Consider the following 26,471-nt stretch of genomic DNA (forward strand, 5'->3'; position numbering starts at 1 on the left):
AATGGTGACGGTAAGGCCACTAGAGGAAGCCCAACCTCCTTTGCCCATCTGCTATCCAGCAGATTCCCCTCCGACCCCGTGTCCACCAGTGCTGGGGCGTGAAGGGTTAGATCCCCGTTCAGGATCGTGACTGGAATTTGTGCAGATCTTCAGGGTTTCCCCGCGTGGGTGTTGTGACCCACCCTTAGCCCAGTCTCTAAGGACGAGTGCTGCTGTTTTGACCGTTTGGGGCATTCTCTCTGTGTGTGCTCGGTTGAGCTGCAGAGAAAACACTCTCCACGGATCAGCCTCCTTTGTCTCTGATCTGATCGCTTTTTGGCCCTACTCGTTTCCATAGCAACGACAGCAGGGGGAGCTGTCGTCACGTGGAGAGCCCTGGCTGTGGAGCGTGGGGAAGTCGGCTCCCTTTCGGACCCGGGAGGAAGAGGGACGGCTTGTGCCTGACCACGCCCCTCGTCTCGCTCCGTCGGTGTTCTGTTAATCGGTTGTCTAACCGTATAACCAGGTCGATAAGCCCGTCAAAATCCCGCGGCTCGTCCTTCGCCACCAGGTGCTCCTTAAGGACCAGAGACAGTCCGTTTATAAAGGCGGCGTGGAGCGCAACAGCATTCCAGCCAGCTCGCGCTGCCGCGATGCGGAAGTCGACTGCATACTTCGCTGCGCTCCTACGCCCCTGCCGTATCGACAGCAGCACGCTTGAAGCGGTCTCGCCTCTATGAGGGTGGTCGAACACCTGTCGGAACTCCCTCACAAACTTAGTGTAAATTGTTAGGAGCCGTGAATTCTGCTCCCAGAGCGCCGTAGCCCAGGCGCATGCCTCTCCTCGAAGCAGATTTATAACGTAAGCCACCCGGCTAGCGTCTGATGTGTACATGACGGGACGCTGTGAAAAGACAAGCGAGCACTGCATCAAGAAGTCCGCGCACATCTCCACACAGCCTCCGTACGGCTCCGGAGGGCTTATGTATGCTTCAGGGGAAGGTGTGGGGGGGGGGGGGGTTCATTGAACGATTAGTGGAATGTCTGTCTCTGGCATTCGGTCAGCAGGAGGAGGTGCTGCAGCCGCGCCCTGAGCATGCGCTTCCACCTGGGCGGTGAGAGCCTCCATCCTACGATTGAGAACAATGCTCTGCTCGGTGACTAAGTCCAACCGAGCAGTAAAAGCGGTTAAGATGTGCTGCAGCTCACCTAACACGCCTCCTGCTGGCACCTGTGCACCTCGCTCTTCCATTGGCTGTTCAAGCGATGGTTGACGCCCCTCGGGATCTACGACGCTGGCCGAGAAATCCTGTTGTGAAAGTGTCGTGACACGGCCCCACAACAGGGGGCGGTAATGAACGCACAATGGATAAGCCAAAAAGTAACAATTTAATGTTGTGAATCGCACAACGAAGTACAGACAATAACAATATGGTGGAATGTCAATTATACACAAGGTGACGTGTGGGCAGGCTCGAAGATAGAAGACGTCTGGCGAGAGAAGAGCCGGATCCCACACAGCTTCCACCACCAACGGAACTGAAGAACACTGGAGCCGCCAAGCCCTGCGCCCCAGGTGGCCACTGTCTTCAGCAGTCAGACCCGGTACTGCTGGCAGAGAACAGAAACAGTATTGATGAGTGCGAGTTCGCACACTCAGTAATCCCACAGTCTGTGTTTAGTTAGGAGGGCGCACCTCCACCTCCAATCACATACTACATCACAATCACATACTCGTGCAGCTCCTGTCTAACCACTTATCTGGTTGGAGTGTGAAGCGAAGCCGTCGCTGATCACACCAAACGCCAATCCCACAGATAAGGCAAACACCACAGGAAAACGGCTGCAATAGAGTTCAGACTATTATTCAGTGTTAAGTCAGCAGAGAAGTTACCTGAATGGTAGCAGATTTCTCGGCGAGTAGGTGGAGTTGCAGTCCGGCCTTTGTAGTGGTGGTGATGGGTGACAGCTGGTGTTGATAGGTGACAGCTGTCACTTCCAGCGGCTCCGACGCCCTCTCGTGCTTGGAGCCCACACTCCAAGCAGGGCGCCATCTGGTGGTGGTGGGCCAGCAGTACCTCCTCTTCAGCGGCCCACACAACAGTAGGAGCACTGTTTTACTCAATTTTTGTGCAGCACTTTGGTAACATTCTGTTTGTAAAATGTGCAATAGAAATAAAGTGGACTGGATGAACAAATTAAATATCCTGGGATCACACTGTCTTCAGTAAAAAAACTAATGTTATTTTTTTAAAACCAGTGTAAAATCTCATGACCTTGATACAAGCATCCAACTGATGCTCAGCAGAGTACCATCCCAAAATCTCTCATCCATGCCATTTAGAAATGAGTATTGTGTCATTCCTCAGCGTTAGGATTTCTGGCACCCCTGTGGACCAAATGTCCTCATATCAAGTCTCTTCACACCAAATTGCTTGTAAGACAAAATGTTCATCTTCATTTCAGCTCAGGATCAGCGGTACACCACATTGGTGCACACTGGATTTCACCTGGCAACTATCAATGTGGATCAGCGGCAAAGAGAATACAGCACCAAGACATGACACTCCGATACATTTCAGACAACAGCCACCGGTGGCGCTGTGGAAACAATGCTGGCATCTTGGACTTCTGATGACCATTAACGACAGTGTAATTTAACATAGTTTTTTGTCTTGATGGATCATTATTACAGTTGATTGTCATTGCTGAAGACATGATGGATAGTCGTGGTGAACGCTGGGATCATTGTGACTCACAAAATAATTACAGAAAACACTTTAAGCTCTAGTCAGTCCCTTTAGCTGCTCCCTTGTTTTCACATGGGTTCACCACAGTAGATCCAAGATGAATCTGCATCTTTATTTGGCACCAGTTGTATGCCGGAAGCCTTCCTGATGCAGCTCCAATTACGTGGAAAATCACCTGTGCAACAGTTGCAGTGATCTTGGCTTCTTTCATCAGCTACATCAGGTGGTGTGACCACAGACTGTGCAGGTCTGACGGGTTTAAAACAGCCCAACACGGCGGCAGAACTAAGTACATAGCTGCAATATTGTTACAGGTATTAATGACTGATGGTATGAGTACTTGTGGCTACAAATGAAATGTTGAGTGTTTTCTATTGATTTTGTCTACCATTCTCCCCCCCCCAAATCTGTTTCTGTGCATCAGGACTGCAGCAGGAACACCTACACAATAAAGATGGTCCTCTTCTTGCCGCAACACAAACACACCATGTGTTGTAAGGACAAAGTCGGGGTGTCCTGGACACCGTCATACATGAATGGTGGAGGAGGACAGAGAGACTGCTCATTCCAGAGGGTATACATCTCTTTATTTATTTATTCGCCAGCTAGAGTGCAGGGTCTCAACAGCACATCATCCATCTCTACTTCACTCGACTTTTGTTATGGAACTGTGATTTTTACGATCTACATATTCCACTGGGTGCACTTATAAACTGTGTTATCTGGCGATGGGTGAGAGTGCTGTGTGTGGATGTGAGTGCCATCAAGTGCAACTGTGTAGTGTGTGTGTGTGTGTGTGCATGTGCCCCTTTGTATGTACATTATATTCAGATTCATTTATTTATACACTGCCAAACCACATAACCTCAAAGCACTATGTAGAGTAAGAGTAATGTCTAGGCTTTACCCACAATGAAAAGGAAAAACTCCCACAGTGATTTCTGTTTGTTTTTTTTTCTCCCCAGGAAGAAACCTTGAGCAAACCAGATATGGTGGGGCGACAATCTGCTATGGCCATTCTAACAAGACTAATGCAAAGGCACTGCACAAGAGTGACAGAATGTGCCGCAACAGAAATGTTGCAATAACCACAACTAAATCCTTTCTCACAATGCCAGATCTTTGAATAATAAACAATGTGATGCAGATCAGTCCTGTGAAACAGATTGAGTTTGTTAAATGTGTTTATACCAGGTCCGTGAGAATTCAACATCTAACTGGCATGCATTATTTTTGTGTATATGCACACATAGTTCGGCGAGTTAAGTCACTGTAATATCACTCAGTTCTGGTTGTCACCATAGCAATGCACAAATCAGTTGGCGCAGATCAGCTGTGTTTTGACAGGTGAATGACAGAAATGCGATAAAACGTGGATTTCCAAGTGAATTTTAATATTTTTGGCCAAAATAAAACGTTTGAGGAATGGGAAGAGGAGGAGAGCAAAAGCAACGGCATAATGATTTAACATGGGACGAATTGGGCAAGACTGAAGACGGGAAGGAAGAAGAGAACGGTTGCCAAGGATGAAAATATCTTGAGACTGGCATAAAACAGTCCCAAATACTTACGCATTTTTAACAAGTTCTCTTAACTTAAATATTTATGTGTTAGCTCACTGTGTCGGACAATGGTATAAGCGGATTAAACAACTCAAAGTCGTGCATTATACGGTTTGAATGTACTTCACTGAGTAACACCACTCCGCTTCTCGTTGTGGTGTTTTAGACTCCGTGTCGTGCATTCAAACCGTATAATGCACGGCTTTGAGTTGTTTAATCCTTACATAATACATTGTCATATTTCTCATAATGAACATAGATGTTACTGCACAAGTTCAAGCATGCTCAAAACTTCAACAACATCATACACATTGGATTATCTTGTGCACGTCTGCATGAACCTGAGGTAATGCACATTCCAAGCAGGCACAGATGGACACTCACAGTCTGCAGTAGCTTGTGATAGCCTTGCCGTTAACATGCAAATATTTTACCATTTAACAAAAAGTTTTGAACAATTCACTTTGTGATAATGTTGCACTTGGTGCAAATTCACTGCAATATAGACAGTTAGCTGCAACAAGAAACTTGAGGTTATTTGCATTATGTTTATCCCAAATAAATCTAGGCTTTTATCACGTGTGAGACGGTCTTAAGAGCAGTTATTTACGGTGCATTCAGAAAGTATTCACAGCGCTTCATTTTGTCCACATTTAGTTATTTTACAGCCTTATTCCAAAATTGTGTACATTCATTTTTTCCCTCAAAATTCTACTCACAACACCCCATAATAACAGTATGAAAAATGTGTTTTCCTCTTAATTTTTGCAAATGTATTAAAAAAAAAAACAAAAAACTAAGAAATCACATGTACATAAGAATTCACACCCTTTGCTCAATACTTTGTTGATGCACCTTTGGCAGCAATTACAGCCTCAAGTCTTCTTGAATGTGATGTCACAAGCTTAACACACCTATCTTTGGGCAGTTTTGTCCGTTCCTCTTTGCAGCACCTGTCGTGCTCCATCAGGTTGGATGGGGAGCGTCAGTACGAAACCATTTTCAAATCTCTCCAGAGATGTTCAATCAGATTCAGATCTGAGCTCTGTCTGGCCACTCAAGGAAGGACATTCAATGAGTTGTCACAAAGCCACTCCTTTGATATCTTGGCTGTGTGCTTAAGGTCACTGTCCTGCTCAAAGATGAACTTTCGTCCCAGGCTGAGGTTAAGCGCTCTGGAGCAAGTTTTCATCCAGGATGTCTCTGTACATTGCTGCATTCATCTTTCCCTCAACCCTGAGGGAAAGGTAGGGAGGGGAGGTGATATTCTAGTGGTTAAGCGTTGGACTTGACACCAGAGGAGCCTCGGTTCAAATCCCAGCCTGACTGGAAAATCACTAAGGGCTCTTGGGCAAGGTCCTTAATCCCCTATTTGCTCCTAGTGTGTAGTGGGTGCCTTGCATGGCAGAAGTCTGACATCGGGGTGAGACATTGATGTCTAAAGCGCTTTGAGCATCTGATGCAGATGGAAAAGCGCTATATAAATGCAGTCCATTTACCATTTTTCTGACTAGTCTCCCAGTTCCTGCTGCTGAAAATCATCCCAACAGCATGATGCTGCCACCACCATGCTTCATGTAGGGATGGTGCCTGGTTTCCTCCAAACATGCTGCCAGACATTCATGCCAAAGAGTGTAATCTTTGTCTCATCAGACCAGAGAATTTTGTTTGTCATGGTCTGAGGGTCCTTCGGGTGCCTTTTGGCAAACACCAGGCAGGTTGCCATGTGTCTTTTACTAAGGAGTGACTTCCGTCCGGCTACTGTACCATACAGGCCTGAATGGAGGATTGATGCAGAGATGGTTGTCTTTCTGGAAGGTTCACGTCTCTCCACAGATGAATGCTGGAGCTCTGACAGAATGACCACCGGGTTCTTGGTCACCTCCCTGACTAAGGCCCATTTCTCCCAATTGCTCAGTTTAGACGGGCAGCCAGCTCTAGGATGAGTCCTGGTGGATCTGAACTTCTTCCATTTACAGATGATGGAGGCCACTGTGCTCATTGGAACCTTCAAAGCAGCAGAAATGTTTCTGTACCCTTACCCAGATTTGTCTCTAAAACAATTCTGTCTCGGAGGTCTACAGACAATTTCTTTGACTTCATGCTTGGTTTGTGCTCTGACATGCACTGTCAACTGTGGGACCTTATATGTAGACAGGTGTGTGCATTTCCAAATCATGTCCAATCAACTGAATTTACCACAAGTGGACTCTAGTTAAGCTGTAGAAACATCTCAAGGATGATCAGTGGAAACAGGATGCACCTAAGCTCAATTTTGAGGTTCATGGAAAAGGGTCTGAATACTTAGAGTATGTGTCTGTCATTCCTTAAGATCCCTTCACACATAACACAACTGAAGCTGACTGGCGCACAAAGGAGGAATTGCATGACACTCGTGAAAAATCGGAGCCACCTCAAACACCTCGTACAGCTATCTCCATAACCATTCGCGCACATCAGTGGCCAAAAGACAGCGACTGCCCATTCGACCCCCTCAAATCAGGTGTTGGCCACATTCCAGGTGCCACACATGAACATCCAACACCGCTCTCTGGGCACTTAGAAAAGGCGGGGCTATTTGCACTCCCAGCACGAGAGTAGAGTGCAGATGACCACATTCGAGCTGTCTGTGGAAATTGTCTAAGGGCACCACAAGTGTGACGTTACCAAGCAACACATATGTCAAGCAAGTGGAGCCCCCCCAACACATGCAATGTGTGTGTCTGTACAGACAAGATCACATGGGGACTGGCCAGCCACGTCTGAGTGCAAACAGCACAGCAAGGTGCCTCTCAGCTGATTGCTGGCCAGCAACTCACTGATAGCCAGAAATGATGCCTCAGTGCACACGACATGTTAAATTAAAAACACAGAGAACACAGCCATGACAAGTATATAAATAAATACTACAATATCTACATACATAATTACATAAATAACTAAATTAAATCATCACAGAACACAGAAAGAGAGTGAGACTTTGTTCTTTGTGCTGTTCAAACAGGTGGGTGTGTCTGCAAACAGCAGCAGCTTTTGGGATCTGTCAATGTGCAAGTCATAGCTTGAGAACACGTACCATGTTATGACGGACATGACATTACAACTGTCCACTGTGAGACGCATGCATGCGCTTGCTGTCATCACCTGGAAATACATAAAAACATATATCACCTTTGCAATGAGCTGGAGTGACCGTGAGAGCATGCACATCGGCAGGCTGTGCCAGGTGAAAAGGATTGTCTGATCATGTGTACACTCAGCTGACGATCTGAATGTCACGTCACCCACATGAGCTATGGTCCACATGACGCAGTGTCCTTCGGCGCACTGTTTCAGTGGACACGTGCATGGGGCTGGCTGGACATGGGGCCAGCAGATGGTGGACATAATAAGAGTGTACTGCTTCATTCATGTCATTTCATGTCTTGACGTCTATGACTATGGGTAATATACAGAGGAAGAGAAGGATCATACTTGTATTGTTCGCTCGATAAGCGAGATTATATAGTAGAAATTGCGGCGTTTTGTGTGTGTGTGTGTGTGTGTTTTTTTTTCCCTCACAGCAGCGACGCAATGTGGTGCCACATCTTCCAGGTGCTCGCACTGTGTTCGTGCATGTACACAAGTCTGCACCAAAACCATCACCACAGTATCATACATGCCTGTCCGACCATGTGTCCCTCCCGACAACGGGTGGAATGTTTCGTCGTTCCCCATTTCATTTGCGGATTTTTGGTGGGTTTCTGCTTCCCTCGCCCAATTTTGTGTTATGTTTGAAGGGGGTTTCAGTTTTGTTTTTTTGTTTTTTTTGGGGGGGGAGGTTTAATAGATTTGCAAAAAACAAACAACATTTTCACATTGTCATTACGGGGTATTGTGTTTAGAATTTTGAGGAAAAAAATAATTTCATCCATTTTGGAATAACGCTGTAACATAAAATCTGGAAAAAGTGAAGCGCTGTGAATACTTTCCAGATGCACCGTATCTGCACCAGCCAGGTGTTACATGCGTATCCTGTTGGCCTGGTCCAGTCACTGGGGCTTTCAAAAATGCAGTAAGTGTCCTTAGAAAAGTGTTGCAACTGACAGTCTGTCTCACACGGTGCCATAGACCTCATTCAGGCACTGAGCACATTACATATCTCTACTTACGTCAGCCAAGGAGGTTGTATTTTCACCCATGTCTGCAGGGTTACTCAACAATACATGAAAAATTCAAAAGAAAATTGACTGACCTTGAAGTGACACTATGAAATTCTGACACAAACCTGCAAAATGGAGCAGCATACCAAAATGAACACATAATAATAATAAAAAAAAATGTATCTATCTATATATACACTCAAAAATATAAACGCAACACTTTTGGTTTTGCTCCCATTTTGTATAAGATGAACTGAAAGATCTAAAACTTTTTCCACATACACAATATCACCATTTCCCTCAAATATTGTTCACAAACCAGTCTAAATCTGTGATACTGAGCACTTCTCCTTTGCTGAGATAATCCATCCCACCTCACAGGTGTGCCATATCAAGATGCTGATTAGACACCATGATTAGTGCACAGGTGTGCCATAGACTGCCCACAATAAAAGGCCACTCTGAAAGGTGCAGTTTTGTTTTATTGGGGGGGATACCAGTCAGTATCTGGTGTGACCACCATTTGCCTCATGCAGTGCAACACATCTCCTTCGCATAGAGTTGATCAGGTTGTCAATTGTGGCCTGTGGAATGTTGGTCCACTCCTCTTCAATGGCTGTGCGAAGTTGCTGGATATTGGCAGGAACTGGTACACGGTGTCGTATACGCCGGTCCAGAGCATCCCAAACATGCTCAATGGGTGACATGTCCGGTGAGTATGCCTGCCATGCAAGAACTGGGACATTTTCAGCTTCCAAGAATTGTGTACAGATCCTTGCAACATGGGGCCGTGCATTATCCTGCTGCAACATGAGGTGATGTTCTTGGATGTATGGCACAACAATGGGCCTCAGGATCTCGTCACGGTATCTCTGTGCATTCAAAATGCCATCAATAAAATGCACCTGCGTTCTTCGTCCATAACAGACGCCTGCCCATACCATAACCCCACTGCCACCATGGGCCACTCGATCCACAACATTGACATCAGAAAACTGCTCACCCACATGACGCCACACACGCTGTCTGCCATCTGCCCTGGACAGTTCATCCGTGAAGAGAACACCTCTCCAACGTGCCAAACGCCAGCGAATGTGAGCATTTGCCCACTCAAGTCGGTTACGACGACGAACTGCAGTCAGGTCGAGACCCTGATGAGGACAACGAGCATGCAGATGAGCTTCCCTGAGACGGTGTCTGACAGTTTGTGCAGAAATTCTTTGGTTATGCAAACCGACTGTTTCAGCAGCTGTCCGAGTGGCTGGTCTCAGACGACCTTGGAGGTGAACATGCTGGATGTGGAGGTCCTGGGCTGGTGTGGTTACACGTGGTCTGCGGTTGTGAGGCTGGTTGGATGTACTGCCAAATTCTCTGAAACGCCTTTGGAGACGGCTTATGGTAGAGACATGAACATTCAATACACGAGCAACAGCTCTGGTTGACATTCCTGCTGTCAGCATGCCAACTGCACGCTCCCTCAAATCTTGCGACATCTGTGGCATTGTGCTGTGTGATAAAACTGCACCTTTCAGAGTGGCCTTTTATTGTGGGCAGTCTAAGGCACACCTGTGCACTAATCATGGTGTCTAATCAGCATCTTGATATGGCACACCTGTGAGGTGGGATGGATTATCTCAGCAAAGGAGAAGTGCTCACTATCACAGATTTAGACTGGTTTGTGAACAATATTTGAGGGAAATGGTGATATTGTGTATGTGGAAAAAGTTTTAGATCTTTGAGTTCATCTCATACAAAATGGGAGCAAAACCAAAAGTGTTGCGTTTATATTTTTGTTGTGTGTATATATATATATATATATATATATATATATATATATATATATTTTTTTTTTTTTTTTTTTTTTTTTTTCTGGTGTGTTGTTGCTACACTTTGTGAAAATGCTTGGCCTGATCTGGAGCACACACTGTAATACTTTGCCAAGGATCCACAGAATGGGTGGAGCCATTAAATTTCCTATTCCTTGGCTTTTTTGAAAAACCTGATAAGCATTTTGAGCATTTAAAGAGGTATGGGGATGCCAAAATTTCAGCTGACTGCAGCAGAGATCATTACTTTCAAGTGCTGGAGATGGATCAGATATCTGTCTGGGTGGTTGCCATCCAGGACCCAAGACAGGTCTGTGGTGTTGTGGAGTGGCACCAGTGCATGTTCCCAGATCTGACCTGACCTGAAAAGTCATGTACTCTATTGATAGATATTTTCGTAATGATGCATTTGGATTCCATACAATTTACAATTTATATCCAATAGGGGGCAATGCTCTGCTTATATTTGCCTCCGCTATTCATTAGAGTCCCTGCTGCATTTTCACTGTGGCTGCCCATGTTGCTTGACACAAATATGGCAAAGGGTTCGCTCAAAAATAAGAATCATAGGAAAATCCTTCATATAATTATATATAAAAACACCTGCTGATAAAATCGCTCTAAACTTGAAGAATCCCTATAGGGACTCAAGTTTGCCCTCACTATAGTGAAGGCAAAGCCTGCAACCACAGACAGAGATAACTGTATCAATAAGGAAAGTATATTCTACTTCATTACAGCTGTTTCTGACTTTGAATGTCTTCAAAGTCAATCAACATCTAATTAGAAGTTGCATATTATAAGCCCATGCATAACTTCCTATCTGTATCTAATAGTAGCATTGGTCTATGTGGCACCATTTAGCCACTATAAATGATAAAAGCTTAAGCAAATTTGATCATGATCTTTAAGGTCACTCAAGGTCAAATACAGCAGTATAATTTGAAAGCAGACATATGACTTCTTATTTATGTCTTATGGTACCAATGGGTGCAACTTTCACCGTTTAGCCCCTAGAAGCAAAGATTGGGTGACCTTGAATATGGCATTCAAAAAAATTAAAAAAAATTAAAAAAAATCCCCCATCGATATGCAAGGCCGAGTGGGTGCATTGATTATTACTGAGACCAGGCAGAACGGGGGCAAGGAGAAAAAGTAGGAAATGGATGAGGAGAGCATGCAACACATGATGCAAAGGTGGAGAGGATACAATAATCTGTCTGTGATCACAAAGGACCTGTACAAATTTTAATCATCGTTGACGTCAGCCCTAATGCAGAAACATGCACAAATACATTAAGTAGGCTTGTGCAGCCACTTAAGCTTTCTTAGCTGTCAACAGTTAGAAACACCTGCACCTTTTAAAATATACATCAGCATGTGGTTGTTTTCTATAATGTGGGTATGTTATCTGCATATTCAGAGATCTAAACCAAATGTTTCATAATTGTCCTTAATATATGTCACCACACACTGTTGACACACACACAGATTATGCATCTGTAGTGCCATCTAGTGTCTCTAAGAGAAACACACACAATCACATGTGAGATTGCAGCTTTGATTATACCAAAGGTTTTATGAAACGTAGCAGAAAATTTTGAACAAAGCACAAATTCTGTACAGAAAATATGACAAAAACAAGTGAATCCAGTCTTTTTTCCCTCAACACTGAAGTGGCAGTAATTGTTTCACAGTTGGCGAGCCAGAGACATAGTACAGAGTATAAATGATTAACAACATAGTTGTACAATGGCTAATAATGTAATTGGTTATGAATCAAATTACAAAATGCCTCATTAAGTCAGACAATAATGTGTTATTTGGTGGTAATTACAATGATAATTATGTACAATCATTCAAGGGTGTTGTTTAAATATTATGCCATCCAATCAAAATGAAAGACGGTAATTACGTCATTAGCTGAAAATAGTTGTGATTATTGAATGAGAAAATGAATGCAAATGTTTATTTCTGTGGCATTCATTACTGTGACAAAGTTAATTTATTATTGATGATCCATAAACACTATAAGCGACTAACCTGACCTTACTGTAATCAAAAAATAATCACTTATGCTTACTGTTCAGGCGTGTACACATATACTTTCATATCAGTCACGCTCTAATTATAGCAGCGTCAGACTACAGAGGGGTTTTCGGCATGAAACATTTATTTACAATTACATTTGGATGCTGTGCTGCGAGACTGTCGAATCGTAGTTATTTTTCACCATGATGGCAATGTTCTGTCATTTCAGAATGACGCATCCAAACAGAACGCCTCCGCTGATGCTGCTTTCAAACACATTCATTCATACGGGCCTACGCAGCTTTTACAAAACAGCATGTTTAAAAAAAAAAAAAAAATCCTCAAAAGGACCCCTCACAACTTCCAAAAGTCAAAGATGATATATTTCAATATCTTTTTTTGTAGCTGACAGCATGATACCCAACAACATATAGTGATGTAAAATACAAAAAGTACAAAACTCCGACATTTGACAAATGACATATTTTTGATTGTTTCGGTTGTTGAATGACTCACCGGTTTATGTTGTATTGCACTCTGTTGAAGCTTAAATACTTGATCATGTGCTGCTTGGTGAATACAGGTAATGCTTTTTTGTTGCCTGTGTTGATTATCACAAGTTGATCAAGCTGCTTTGTGAAACGTTCTTAGAATTTGCAGGACAGGGCGCCAGACAGGTATATCTTGACTGAAAATTGAACCCAGGTCTACATATTGGTAGCCCAACTCTACTGCACTGAGTTACCTGCCATGCACCGCGATATATTTAGTACAGTTGTATGTAGACTTTATATCTACTACTATAAGCAACAGGTTGGTTGTTGTTGTGTCCCACAGCAGCCTGTACTCAAGGTTCTTGAAATGTAGCAATGTATCCCCCTGGTGGACATTAACCATTAATGCAGATACAATTAGGGAATTAACTTAACCTAACTTGTACTTTTTAGTCACTTCACAGAGTTGCCTGAAGTGTTCTGTCTTCATGGTGTCATTGCTCAGTCATCACCATGGACAATGTATTCTCATGACATGTTTGTATGATAATCATACAAAATGTAAAGCACAGTATTTTGTACATATCCCCACACATTTCTGTGTGCATGAGCAATGTACTTTCAATATTCAGAAATGTGCATTTGCATTTTAGTAACATTGGGGTTATGGCTGGAATAACAATAACTATAATAGGAACTTATGGTTTTTGCTGTTGTTCTTTTTGTTTTATTATCAAAAATCCATCATCTTATGATGTCATCACCACCTACTGGCTAACAAATACATGGTACATTTATGAATTTTTGTGCATTTGTGAAAGTTTGTCGGGGGAGGTGATGGTCTAGTGGTTAAGGCGTTGGGCTTGAGACCAGAAGATCCTCGGTTCAAATCCCAGCCTGACTGGAAAATCACTAAGGGCCCTTGGGCTTTAATCCCCTATTCACTCCCATTGGAGTGAATGTGAGGCATTTTTTGTAAAGCACTTTGAGCGTCTGATGCACATGGAAAAGCATTATATAAATACGTTATATAATTACTGTTATTTTTCGCAAATTTTACTACAAATGTTTTGTGAGGATAATGTGAGTTGGACCAGACAGGTGTAATTATGCTACTGTCATTGTTATGTGTCGGACGCAGCCCGGAGAACCGACCAGCGTTTGAAGGACCCAGTATGAAATAAGCAGAGCACGGTACAAAGGATAACAGAGTTTAATAAACATAACAGTGATGTGAAAAATATAAAAGTGCGCGGTCTGGCGTGGTGGATTGCGGTGCGCTCCCAGCAGCGCTAACGGTCCGGAGCCAGAACCAGTTCGGACCCAAGGACCCCGCCGACACCCCCCAGGTGGCCGCGACAAACCGAGTCTGTGAAAGAAGAAATCATTATGTGAGTCCACACTCAACACACAGAGAGACCACTCAAAGGTGTACAAACAGCAAACACTTCCTGGCTTAATTGCAAATCAGCTTCCCACCCTGCAGGCATAGAACACCCTGTTCACAAAACTCCACTGCAGTGGAAGCTGATTTAAACGACCAACATACAGCTCAATATAATAAGGTGTGAGGGACACCACATTTACTGACTGTATAAATGTTAGTCACAAAACCTAACGTACCTCAGGAAGTGTGCTGACGAGCGTGAGACCTCACCCCCTCCTCTTTCACAGACCATGCATCAAACCTGGACGTTCTCTGCATCCACTGATGATGAGATGGCTCTTAAGACGACGATCTCACCCGTCTGGTCACAAGGTCGAGTCTCTGGCAAATACACACTGTGTACTCCAGACTTAAATGCTACCATGTTCCAATCCATATAGATGCACCACAGCTGTGAGTCCTGACGAGCTGCACGTGATCAGCCTCAGGTGATCAGGGTGAGGTCCTGATAAACTCAGCTACACAGCCACTCAGTCCCAAATGCGCACCACCTGGGAGGAAAACCAAAAGACAGAAACAAAAGACACACAAAAGCCAGCCAGGCACGCCAGCCACAACAGTCATCTGAAATCTCAAATGCTGCCGACCACCCTGCCATTAACTATGTGATGCTGTCACATCAGATTTTTATTGTTACACAACCTCTTGCACTTTTTGCATTTGACATTTTGTTGACACACAAATAAAAATACCTTTTTACTTTATAAACAATTCTATCATGCCTAAAACGTCCTCACAGCATTGTAAATCTTTAAATTTTGTTTTACTTTTGACACTGTGCTTGTATTGGAAACTATTCTTGCATTCAATCTCTTACACAGATTTTTTTTTCTAGGTTGAAGTGATGTTTTGCATGAGCCAGAACCTAAAATGGGTCACAGATACATTTTTGCTGGGTCTCGACAGGAGACAAAGCTGTTGCCCGTTTGAATGTCTAGATGAAAAAGTAACTCCAAGTCTTGGATTTTGTGTTCCATCTCCAAACTGGGCAATTTCTAGCAGCATCTTGACAGAGATTTAAGAAACGTCATTAATTATTAGGACCTCCCTTGTCAGTGGAAATCAGCATAATAGAGAAACTGGACGTCCATCTCTGGAGTCTCGGCACTGAGAGCCTAATTTAAGAATAAAACAACTTGGTTCACACACACCATGGGATACTTCAAACTGACAAGAAAGTGAAACAAACACATACTTCAAGAAGATGCCTGTGGAGGAAAAGCGTGAAAACAATATCTGAATATTTCATTAAAATTTCATATGTCAAAGAAGGCTGCGAACAACTCCAAGCTCTTATGGAAGAATGACTACTGAGAGAAAATTCTGTTTTGATCTGTTCAGTCTGATTATCTTACAACTACAAATGTAATGTTTTGGAGAAAACTCATTTTACCCAAGAAGCTTTAAATTGAATTTAAAGCAATGCTACACAGTAAAGCATACATAGAACTCCTCCATACATTCTCATTCTCATCTGAACCAAGAGCACATGCGTATATATAATTTTTTTTTTGTTTTTTGCTGTCCAAATTAAAACAAAAAAAAAAAATCTTTTTGACTAATGGGGACTTTTTAAAGAATCTGTAACAACAAAAACACCACACAAACACAAATCTTGTGGTGGAATCCAAGGGGACATGGCTTGATTTTTTTTTCTTCTTGCAAACACTCTTAAATTCTAATTGTTATCTTATCTTATATTGCACAATGTTTTGCATGTGCAGAGAACGTGCGCATGTTTTATTATATTGTGCGCACGTTTTAAGCATAGTTTGAGTAAAACAAAGGCACAATCTACTTAAACGTGGCCACAATTTGTAAAACGTGCATTCAATATTGTCGTGACAAATAAATGCTGGCTATTAGTCAACAAACCAGCAGACAGTGTAATACATTTCCCCATTAGAAATGGATCTGGTCAGGGTATACGAGATCTATTAGAAAAGTATCCGACCTTATTTGTTGGGAAAGTGTAGTGACACGGACGGGCGCAAATGAACGGTCAATAGATGAGCCAAAATATAACAATTTAATGTTGTGAATGTGCACAACGAACATACAGACAATCACAGAATATCATAACAGTCAATACACAGAGGTGACGTGTGGGCAGGCTCGAGGATAGAAGACGTCTGTCCTGAGAAGAGCCGGAACCACACGATTTCCGCCGCCCCAGAACCTGGTGAATACTGGAGCCGCCAAGTCCCGAATTCCCAGGTGATCACCGTCCCCGACTGTCGGATCTGGTATTGCTGGCGAAGAACAAAGACAGTCAAGTGTGGGTGTGTGTACACCCAGTAACAACAACGGTGGGAATGCCACCTCCACCTCTCACTCAACACGTTGCAGTGATCTCAGAGGAAAAGGAGCGCCGTCATGCACAGCCTCCACCAAAACGACCGGTTCTCCTGCAAACACTCACAATCACAGATTTATAAATCTCAAAAAAAGGCTGAGAGTAGTACCTCCTATGAAGTATGATATCTCGGCAACGAGGTGGAGATGATGTCTGGTCTTTATGGAGTGAGATGATGTTGAGTAGATGGGTGACAGCTGTCAAGAGGTAATGAGCGACAGCTGTCACCCGGCTGTGTCCATGGCAGCGCCCTCTTGTGCCTGAAGCCCGCACTTCAGGCAGGGCGCCCTCTGGTGGTGGGCCAGCAGTACCTCCTCTTCTGGCGGCCCACACAACATTATTATTTCTTTCAAAAACCATATGGATTTAAATCACGTGTGATTGCGTCAGCCAAGCTTGAACCTTCGTGCGCATACGTGAGTTTTTTCACGCCTGTCGGTTGCGTCATTCGCCTGTGAGCAGGCATTGAGTGAGGAGTGGTCCACCCCTCTCGTCGTTTTTTCGTTGTATAGGAATGGCTTAGAGACTGCCGCTTTGCTTGATCAAAATTTTTTCAGAAACTGTGAGGGACATCAAAGTGGACACCATTCGAGAAATTCAGATGGTTTTTGGTGAAAATTTTATGGGCTTCAAAGAGATTACGGAGTGTTACTGTTGCTTTAAGGATGGCCCCCAGCGGCTGTGGGGCACGCTGCGCTCCAAAGCTGCCATCGACAGGCTGAGCGACCATTTAATTTCTAAACGGATGGCTGTCTGGATCCGTGACCATCGTATGCCATTTCTCTGGTTATCACAAGAGCTGGACATCAACCATTTTCCAGCAGATTTCACTTTTAACAAGAGATTTTGTCATGGAAAGCCGAGCGGAGGCTTCGCACATCACGATGGATTCGCTACTGGAACGAGACAAAACCACCTCCGTTTTGGTCTCACAGGACTGCTTTGAGATGGCGTTCAGACAGCTGTCGGTGGTTTTTCCATCGAGTGATTATCGGAGAAATTGTGGATGTGCCTGGACATGCCAGAACATGTCCCGTGAGGCTTCATCATGGCGTTGCTTTGCGCTATGCGGCACCACCGCGACACGCGTAATTCCTCCGCACGTCTGTCTCAATGTGCCGAAAAAGTGCTGATGTCCACGTCTTTTCACAATTCCTGTGCTAGCCAGATGACATCCTGGATAAAACACAGCGTCCAGTTTGGAAATGAATGGCACATTCCACTGTTACAGGAGTTTTTGTAATGGAAATAGGAGCGGAGGCTTCGCGCGTCGCGGCGATGCTGCATGGCGCAAAGCAACGCCGTGATGAAGCCTCACGGGACATGTCCAGGCACATCCACAATTTCTCGGATAATCACTCGATGGAAAAACCACCGACAGCTGTCTGAACGCCATCTCAAAGCCGTCCTGTGAGACCAAAATGGAGGTGGTTTTGTCTCGCTCCAGTAGCGAATCCATCGTGACGCACAAATCCTCCGCTCGGCTTTCCATGACAAAATCTCTTGTTAAAAGTGAAATCTGCCGGAAAATGGTTGATGTCCAGCTCTTGTGATAACCAGAGAAGTGGCACACGATGGTCACGGATCCAGACAGCCATCCGTTTAGAAATTAAATGGTCGCTCAGCCTGTCGATGGCGGCTTTGGAGCGCGGTGCACCACCAGTCGCTCTGGGCCGTCCTTAAAGCGACAGTAACACTCCTTATTCTCTACTAAGCCCGTAACTTTTTCACCGAAAGCCAGATAAATTTTTCTAATGGTTTCCAGCTCCCAGTCTCTAACAGTTTCTGAAAAAATTCTGATGGAAAAAAAGCCCAAATCATTCCGCCATTTCCTGGCAATGAAACAACGACGAGGGGGCTGGACCACTCCTCACTCAAAGCCTGCTCACAGGTGAATGACGCAACTGACAGGCGTGAAAAAACTCACGCATGCGCACGAAGGTTCAAGCTTGTCTGACGCAATCACATGTGATTCAAATCCATATGGTTTTTGAAAAAAATAATAAGGTCGGATACTTTTCTAATAGACCTTGTATCATCATGGTTTGGGCGCACAAGGACATACAGAGAACTCCAGCTGCCCAGCATGACATCATCTGGAGTTTAAGCACATTAAAAAGGATGCTGAGGACAAAGCATCTCCCCGTCATGAGGATGACAATTTTATGGAGTTAATTTTGAACAAAAGGAAAATGTGCACTCGTTTTATTAATTCGAAGTCTCAATTAAAAGAAGACCTGCGCATGTTTTATTAATTCGAGGGCTCAATTAAAGGAAAACGTGCGCACAAATTATCATGGCCAGAAAAAAAACACTTTAAGTGACCTCTCCCAGGTTCCGTAGTTTTCTTATCATACAGGATATGTGGATGATTTTTAACACAGTGGATCTAGACACTAGAATAAACCAGCTCTGGTAACATTTTCCTGCGCTGGTGGTGCACTGCATGAAAAACTCAAAATGGAGAGCTGCCACAGGCCATGTCAGCTAGCTAGCAGGTAGGGAGGCCTAACGTGTGCCACTATCCATTAATAAATTATTTATTATGTGAAGGAAACATATTTATACCAAACAGCATTAATCGACAAGTGGCTGCAAAATAAATGTGTTTAAGAGCAGTGTACTCTTCGGTATGTGATGTTGGATAGCAAAGATAGCATGAAAAGCCATTCTACGAAGGGTGACTGATAAGTTTTGAGCCTGACCAGAAAAATTAGCGCATGGTTCTCGCATACTGAGAACCCAACATTTCTCAACATTGCAACATTGAAATGTTGGTTTCTCAGAATGCAAAAGATGGAGAACCATGCCCTACTGGGCCAGGCTCAAAACTTTTCAATTACCCTTCATAGGTCATACTATTTAGCTAGCATGGAGTTAGGCTCAACAAAGACGATTATTAAACCCTTAGGTCTTCTTGCCTTCAACATGCCTGAACTCCACCTGCATCACATGACCTACTTGTCAATCAAAAGGACCAATCAGCCTGATGTATAGTTATGATGGGGCTGTGTTGTGGAAGCAAGGTGTATGCAGTGCCCTCCAAAGGTATTGGAACACTTGATATTTCACACATTTTAATTTGCTTATGACATTTCAAATACAAAAAAAGTTTCTAAAATTATATTCCTAAAACTCAAACTGAAAGCAAATCTCTACAACTTGATATAAATTCATTGAAAATATAAAAGCCAAGATGATGTGTTGCATAAGTAATGGACTGCTTCGGTGTAATACCTGTAAATAATCAGTTTTAGTTAAGGATTTTCTTAAAAAAGAAGAAATGACAGTTTAGCTACAATTTGCCAGATGGTACATCTGAGATGCCTAGATTTGATGTTTTAGTAAAAAAAAAAAAAAAATCCACCTCTGTACTACTTCATCATGAAGCTGTATAACTGGGGATACAAAATGCAAATCATGCGCAATACACAATTGCTCCAATCACAGTCAGAGACACCTGAAACATCCTCTGGTTGTCTGAGTGTCTTGGTGGCTTTCCTCACTCTTCTTCTTCTTGCACAGTCACTCAGTTATTTGAGAACTATCTACTCCATACAGATTTACTGTAGAGTGTATTTCTTCATAAATGATGTAAATAAACTCCAAGACATATCCAGTGACTTGGAAAGGTTCATGTGTCCATCCCCTGACTCGTCTGAAGAAAACTGGCAATGAAACTGATTATTTAGAGGCATTATACCAAAGTGTTCCATTACTTATTGTCAGGATTTGAATTTTTGCTTTCTGTTTTGCCTGTCTTGCTTAGTTTAGTTATTCTGTTTGATTGGTTTTGTTATATGTTAGTTCTCTTGCTGGTCTCTTTCCTGCTTGGGTTTCTCTGTCCCTATCTCTCAAGTCTTTCTCTTGGTGCTTGTTGGTGGGCGTTCCCCTCTGTCTGGCCACACCCTTTTTCTGGAGCTTTCCACACACACCTGTTTATAATCTGCAGCTCATCACCTGGGTGTATTTAAGGTTCACTGTTTGCACTAGTCTCTCGCCAGATCGACGCACCCTGTGTCTTCGCTTCCAGTTCTGTTCCTTGTGTTTCCTCGTCCTGCTAGCTTCCTTGTGTGTATGACCACCTGCCTGTTAACTCGACCACGCCTAAGCCTGATGTTAGTTGTACTTTTGCTCATGTTGGACTGCCTTTTTGTGTACCGGACCCAGCACACCGTTTCCATACAGAGCCACTTGTCTGAGTCCTGCATTTGTGTCCAGCCATTTTTGACCACCAAGCCGGATACTTATGCTACCCATCAGCTTAGCTTTTATATTTTTAATTCATTTATATTAAGTTGTAGAGATTTGCTTCAGTTTAGAAATGTTTATTTTTTGTATTTGAAATGGCATAAACAAAATAAAATGTTTGAAATACCAAGTGTTCCAATACTTTTGGAGGGCATTGTATTATGTAGGACAAAGGGAGTTGGGGGTGACCATGAGAAGGTCCACCAAAAAGTGCAGGAGATCCCCCCCCCAACACACACACGAGCACACAATCCCCACAGTGGGACATGGCAGTGGAGACCAAGCAGCCCCTCAACTCATTGGCACAACCACTAACAGGCAGCTAGAAAAATGATATGCGCCCAACTCCAACTTCCAGGGACCTTGGCTCCAGTACCCCCAACACCAAGACCCTCTCTCACTGGCGTTACACAGCGTTGCCTCTAATGTGGGCCGCCCAGTGGCACACAAGTTCACTCAGTGGGATCAAGCCCTGTCCAAGGTGTGACACACCAGCACACACCCACCAAGCAGCAACTGATTAGAACACCTCCCGAGAACAGAGGTGACACAGGCCACAGGCGTGCCCCTGCAAAACTGGTCATTTAAAATAAAACTATCTTTACATTTCGTGTGTTAATGCACTCACGTAACTCCCCAAGAATCCCGTCCATGCCTTGAGAAGACACTGTCATGATTTGACACTCTATAAGTTCAATAAATTGAATTGAAAAACAGAAAAAATAAAATCCCGGCTGAAAAATTAAAGTTGACAATTTAGATCCAGAGTCTTTTAAGATCATTCATCTCCAGTGATTTAGAGGATGAGCTAATATTATTGACGCCTAGACGAAGAGACCAACAGGATTTGGAGGGTGACACATTCAAGCAAGAAAGTGATTTTATATTAATGTGACTCAGGTGTTTGATTTTAGCTTTACAGAATTTTGAGGATCCATGTACACGTGGTGAGAGAGTTACCACTGAGTTTGTTTTGTTTTGTTTTTTTTTGTCCCTTGCATGAGCATTTGCAAAGACAAACAGTTGAAACTGTTCGTGGGATTTAAAAAAAAAAAAAAAAAAAAAAAAATTATTATTAAAAATAATTGGATTTATGTCAAATATATATGGATAATCTGAAATGAAAACAGCCATTTACCAACCCATTCAAGTCTCCCAACTCAAAAGTCACTGTCATTATACCGTCACACAAGCAGTGGTGCTGTGATAAAACTTTAACATAAACCTCCACTTCGTTATCTGCACGCTGCAGCACAATCATTGACATCATCTCAGTGCACATGAAAGACAAACAGCCAGTATTCAGAGCACTGCACAGCTTTCCCCCCGCTGATAACTAAAAACAAAAAAACCCTACACTGGCAGAATGAAAGCAGTTTTTCTCTGAGATCATGTCCTCAGCACAGCTGCAGAATGCTGGAGGAGGGGGCGGGGCCACATGGGTTGAATGCATTTTCCCAGGATGCTTAGACAGCATGGGATATGCAGGTTTGTGTTTGTTATGGTTTGCAGAGAATAAGATGTCCTTTCTCATCAGCAGAGGAATGTTCCAGTGGGATCTCATGATGATGTGATACAGAAGTAAGTGCACTACCCCCATCCTGAGTATGAGAAACCCATTGGTGAGCGATTTTTTAAAGGACATGTCGCACATTATTTAACATCCCAGTTAACAACACAACAAAGTATTCATGATTGTAAGTCTATCCGTGCACATGTGATAATAATTAGTGGTCTCTGATGTATTTTATTGCTAATTATCCCTCTTCCTTAGCGAGTTAACAGGTGCATTTCTGGAAAGCGTCTCAATCTGCAATTCTTGGCATTTATCAGTGTGTGACATAGATGTAAGAATAAGCAGAAACATCCTGATGGCCAACAGACAGAGTGAAACAAATGTGATTATGTCCGCTTCTGAAATGAAAGCTTCTGAGCTTTCATTTGAAAGTGATGGCTCAGATTTATAGAGGCTGTACAGAGAGAAGACAACACGCTTCACCGTGAAACTCTTAACTGTTTCAGAGTCTGTTGGACTTCGGAACCTAACGTGTGGTGACGCTGCTGTCTGTGTTGCAAGACACTGTTTTACTGCCGTCGTGAACATGGATGTGGACTGCCTCCATGACAGTTTTTACAGGTTGCCTGAAAATGCAGATGTATCTCTTACATTGGAAAAAGTCATGTTATTTTCAGGAGATAATGGGCTTTCTATCTAACATGCCAGAATCCTGAGAGAACCTGAGGAGCTGATGGATGGAGCTGCAGTCGGACATTATTCTCCACCTGGTGATTGCGTGCGATCCGTGCCTGAGGACTGACAGTAGACCTGGACATTGTTCTCCGGCTGGCAATCAAGTGTTCAATCTATGCTTGGGGACTCTTTGGTGTCATGGACTTTACATATTTAATTTTGTAAATCATTCTACCAGTGGGTGAGTGCCCTGTTCAGTTTTTTTCCCCTTTTGTATTTTTTTCATGTGAGTGGAGCTGGTAGGCTTTATTCTGCACTCAACAAAAATATAAATGCAACACTTTTGGTTTTGCTCCCATTTTGTATGAGATGAACTCAAAGATCTAAAACTTTTTCCACATACACAATATCACCATTTCCCTCAAATATTGTTCACAAACCAGTCTAAATCTGTGATAATGAGCACTTCTCCTTTGCTGAGATAATCCATCCCACCTCACAGGTGTGCCATACCAAGATGCTGATTAGACTGTCCACAATAAAAGGCCACTCTGAAAGGTGCAGTTTTGTTTTATTGGGGGGGATACCAGTCAGTATCTGGTGTGACCATCATTTGCCTCATGCAGTGCAACACATCTCCTTCGCATAGAGTTGATCAGGTTGTCAATTGTGGCCTGTGGAATGTTGGTCCACTCCTCTTCAATGGCTGCGCGAAGTTGCTGGATATTGGCAGGAACTGGTACACGCTGTCGTGTACGCCGGTCCAGAGCATCCCAAACATGCTCAATGGGTGACATGTCCGATGAGTATGCCGGCCATGCAAGAACTGGGACATTTTCAGCTTCCAAGAATTGTGTACAGATCCTTGCAACATGGGGCCGTGCATTATCCTGCTGCAACATGAGGTGATGTTCTTGGATGTATGGCACAACAATGGGCCTCAGGATCTCGTCACGGTATCTCTGTGCATTCAAAATGCCATCAATAAAATGCACCTGTGTTCTTCGTCCATAACAGACGCCTGCCCATACCATAACCCCACCACCACCATGGGCCACTCGATCCACAACACTGACATCAGAAAACCGCTCACCCACACGACGCCACACAAGCTGTCTGCCATCTGCCCTGAACAGTGTGAACCGGGATTCATCCGTGAAGAGAACACCTCTCCAACGTGCCAAACGCCAGCGAATGTGAGCATTTGCCCACTCAAGTCGGTTACGACGACGAACTGGAGGATGAGGACGACGAGCATGCAGATGAGCTTCCCTGAGATGGTTTCTGACAGTTTGTGCAGAAATTCTTTGGTTATGCAAACCAATTGTTTCAGCAGCTGTCCGAGTGGCTGGTCTCAGACGATCTTGGAGGTGAACATGCTGGATGTCGAGGTCCTGGGCTGGTGTGGTTACACGTGGTCTGCGGTTGTGAGGCTGGTTGGATGTACTGCCAAATTCTCTGAAACGCCTTTGGAGATGGCTTATGGTAGAGAAATGAACATTCAATACACGAGCAACAGCTCTGGTTGACATTCCTGCTGTCACCATGCCAATTGCACGCTCCCTCAAATCTTGCGACATCTGTGGCATTGTGCTGTGTGATAAAACTGCACCTTTCAGAGTGGCCTTTTATTGTGGGCAGTCTAAGGCACACCTATGCACTAATCATGGTGTCTAATCAGCATCTTGATATGGCACACCTGTGAGGTGGGATGGATTATTCAGCAAAGGAGAAGTGCTCACTATCACAGATTTAGACTGGTTTGTGAACAATATTTGGGGGAAATGGTGATATTGTGAATGTGGAAAAAGTTTTAGATCTTTGAGTTCATCTCATACAAAATGGGAGCAAAACCAAAAGTGTTGCATTTATATTTTTGTTGAGTGTACTTTGAGAGAGTCTGTCAGATTTTGGATCTTGATGTGTGTGGAGCAGCACACCTCAGCTGAATTTAAGACTGTCTGGTCACACAGATGTACTTTTTAAAATTTTCAGTTATATTGATGACAACACTTACATAAGCATGCACAAAGCTGAGTCTCTAGCAGACAGTTTATAACAAGCTGTGTTTATGACTAATGGCCGTGCACGCACACCAAGTCTTCTCACTGTGGACAGCACCTGCTCCTTTTCCTGCTGCTCCATTTTTAACATTAGTAGCTACATTCCATTGAAGCATGCGATGGGACATTTTCCTCAGAGCTACATAAACACTGTCGGAGACACTCGGAAAAATGAGTACTTTGTTTTAGCCAGTCTCCATAGCTGTTTGTTGCTAATGTTGTATACTTTGAAACCGGTCATGGAAATGCACAAAGTAATTCCGGTGTACCATTGTATGGTCACTAACAGCCTAAATCTAAATTGTTATGATTTTGGTGCAACATGCCCTTTAAACCACCACCATGACTACTACCACTACTACTACAACAACTAACTCACCATGGGTTGTAGGTGTGATGGTCTAAACATTAAACTGATGGGCTCAAGCCCAGAACATTCTTGAGTCAATTCCCCATCAGATAGGAAACTCGCTACTGTCCCTTCAGCAAAGACCAGAGGTTGGTCCTGTTGGGCAGTTTAGTGCTTTGCATGGTTGCACCCTGACTGTTTGTGTGTGTGCGTATGTGTGTGAACGAGAGAGAGGATGTCAGGCATCATTGCAAAGCACTCTGAGTGTCTGCGGATGGGAAAATGTTAAATAAATGCAGTCTATTCAGAAGCCGGCAAAGTCATACCACCTCCCCCGTCTTCCTTCTCCAATAATGCAGTTGAGTTGACATTTAAAGGACATGTTTGACTTTTTCCCCACACAACATGGCTGATATTAAAAGACTGTTGGCAATCAAGCCTCTCCGAGCTCTTCTCACCTTTGACTGATGTGACAGAAAGTCCTTTGTCCACAAACTGCTGAAAAACAAATACACAGAAATCAGTAGTACACCTGCAGTAAAACCCCAAGTTGACAGCCATAAAAAAATTATAGGATTAACTTTTTTTTTTTTAATCAGGACAATATACACATTGGGCATTCATGCTGAATATTAAACACCCACATTTGTTTTTCTATTGTTCAAGAAAGCTTGTCAAAACAAACAAGCAAAAATACAAACAAACACACAAACAAAACAAATCCTGTATATTAGCTGGCTAATAGTAAATAACTACAGTACAATTATTATAGTATAATAGATGTGTCCATGATACATATAATATTAAAAAATACAACCCCAATTCCAGTGAAGTTGGGATGTTCTGTAAAATGTAAATAAAAACAGAATATAATGATTTGCAAATCCTCTTTAACCTATATTCAATTGATTACATCACAAAGACAAGATATTTAATGTTCAAACTGATAAACTTTATTGTTTTGTGCAAATATTTATGTTTATATTTATGAAATGGATGCCTGCAAAACGTTTCAAAAAAAGTGGCATGT

This window comes from Thalassophryne amazonica, chromosome 11, assembly GCF_902500255.1.
Source record: "Thalassophryne amazonica chromosome 11, fThaAma1.1, whole genome shotgun sequence".
Classification (NCBI taxonomy): Eukaryota; Metazoa; Chordata; class Actinopteri; order Batrachoidiformes; family Batrachoididae; genus Thalassophryne; species Thalassophryne amazonica.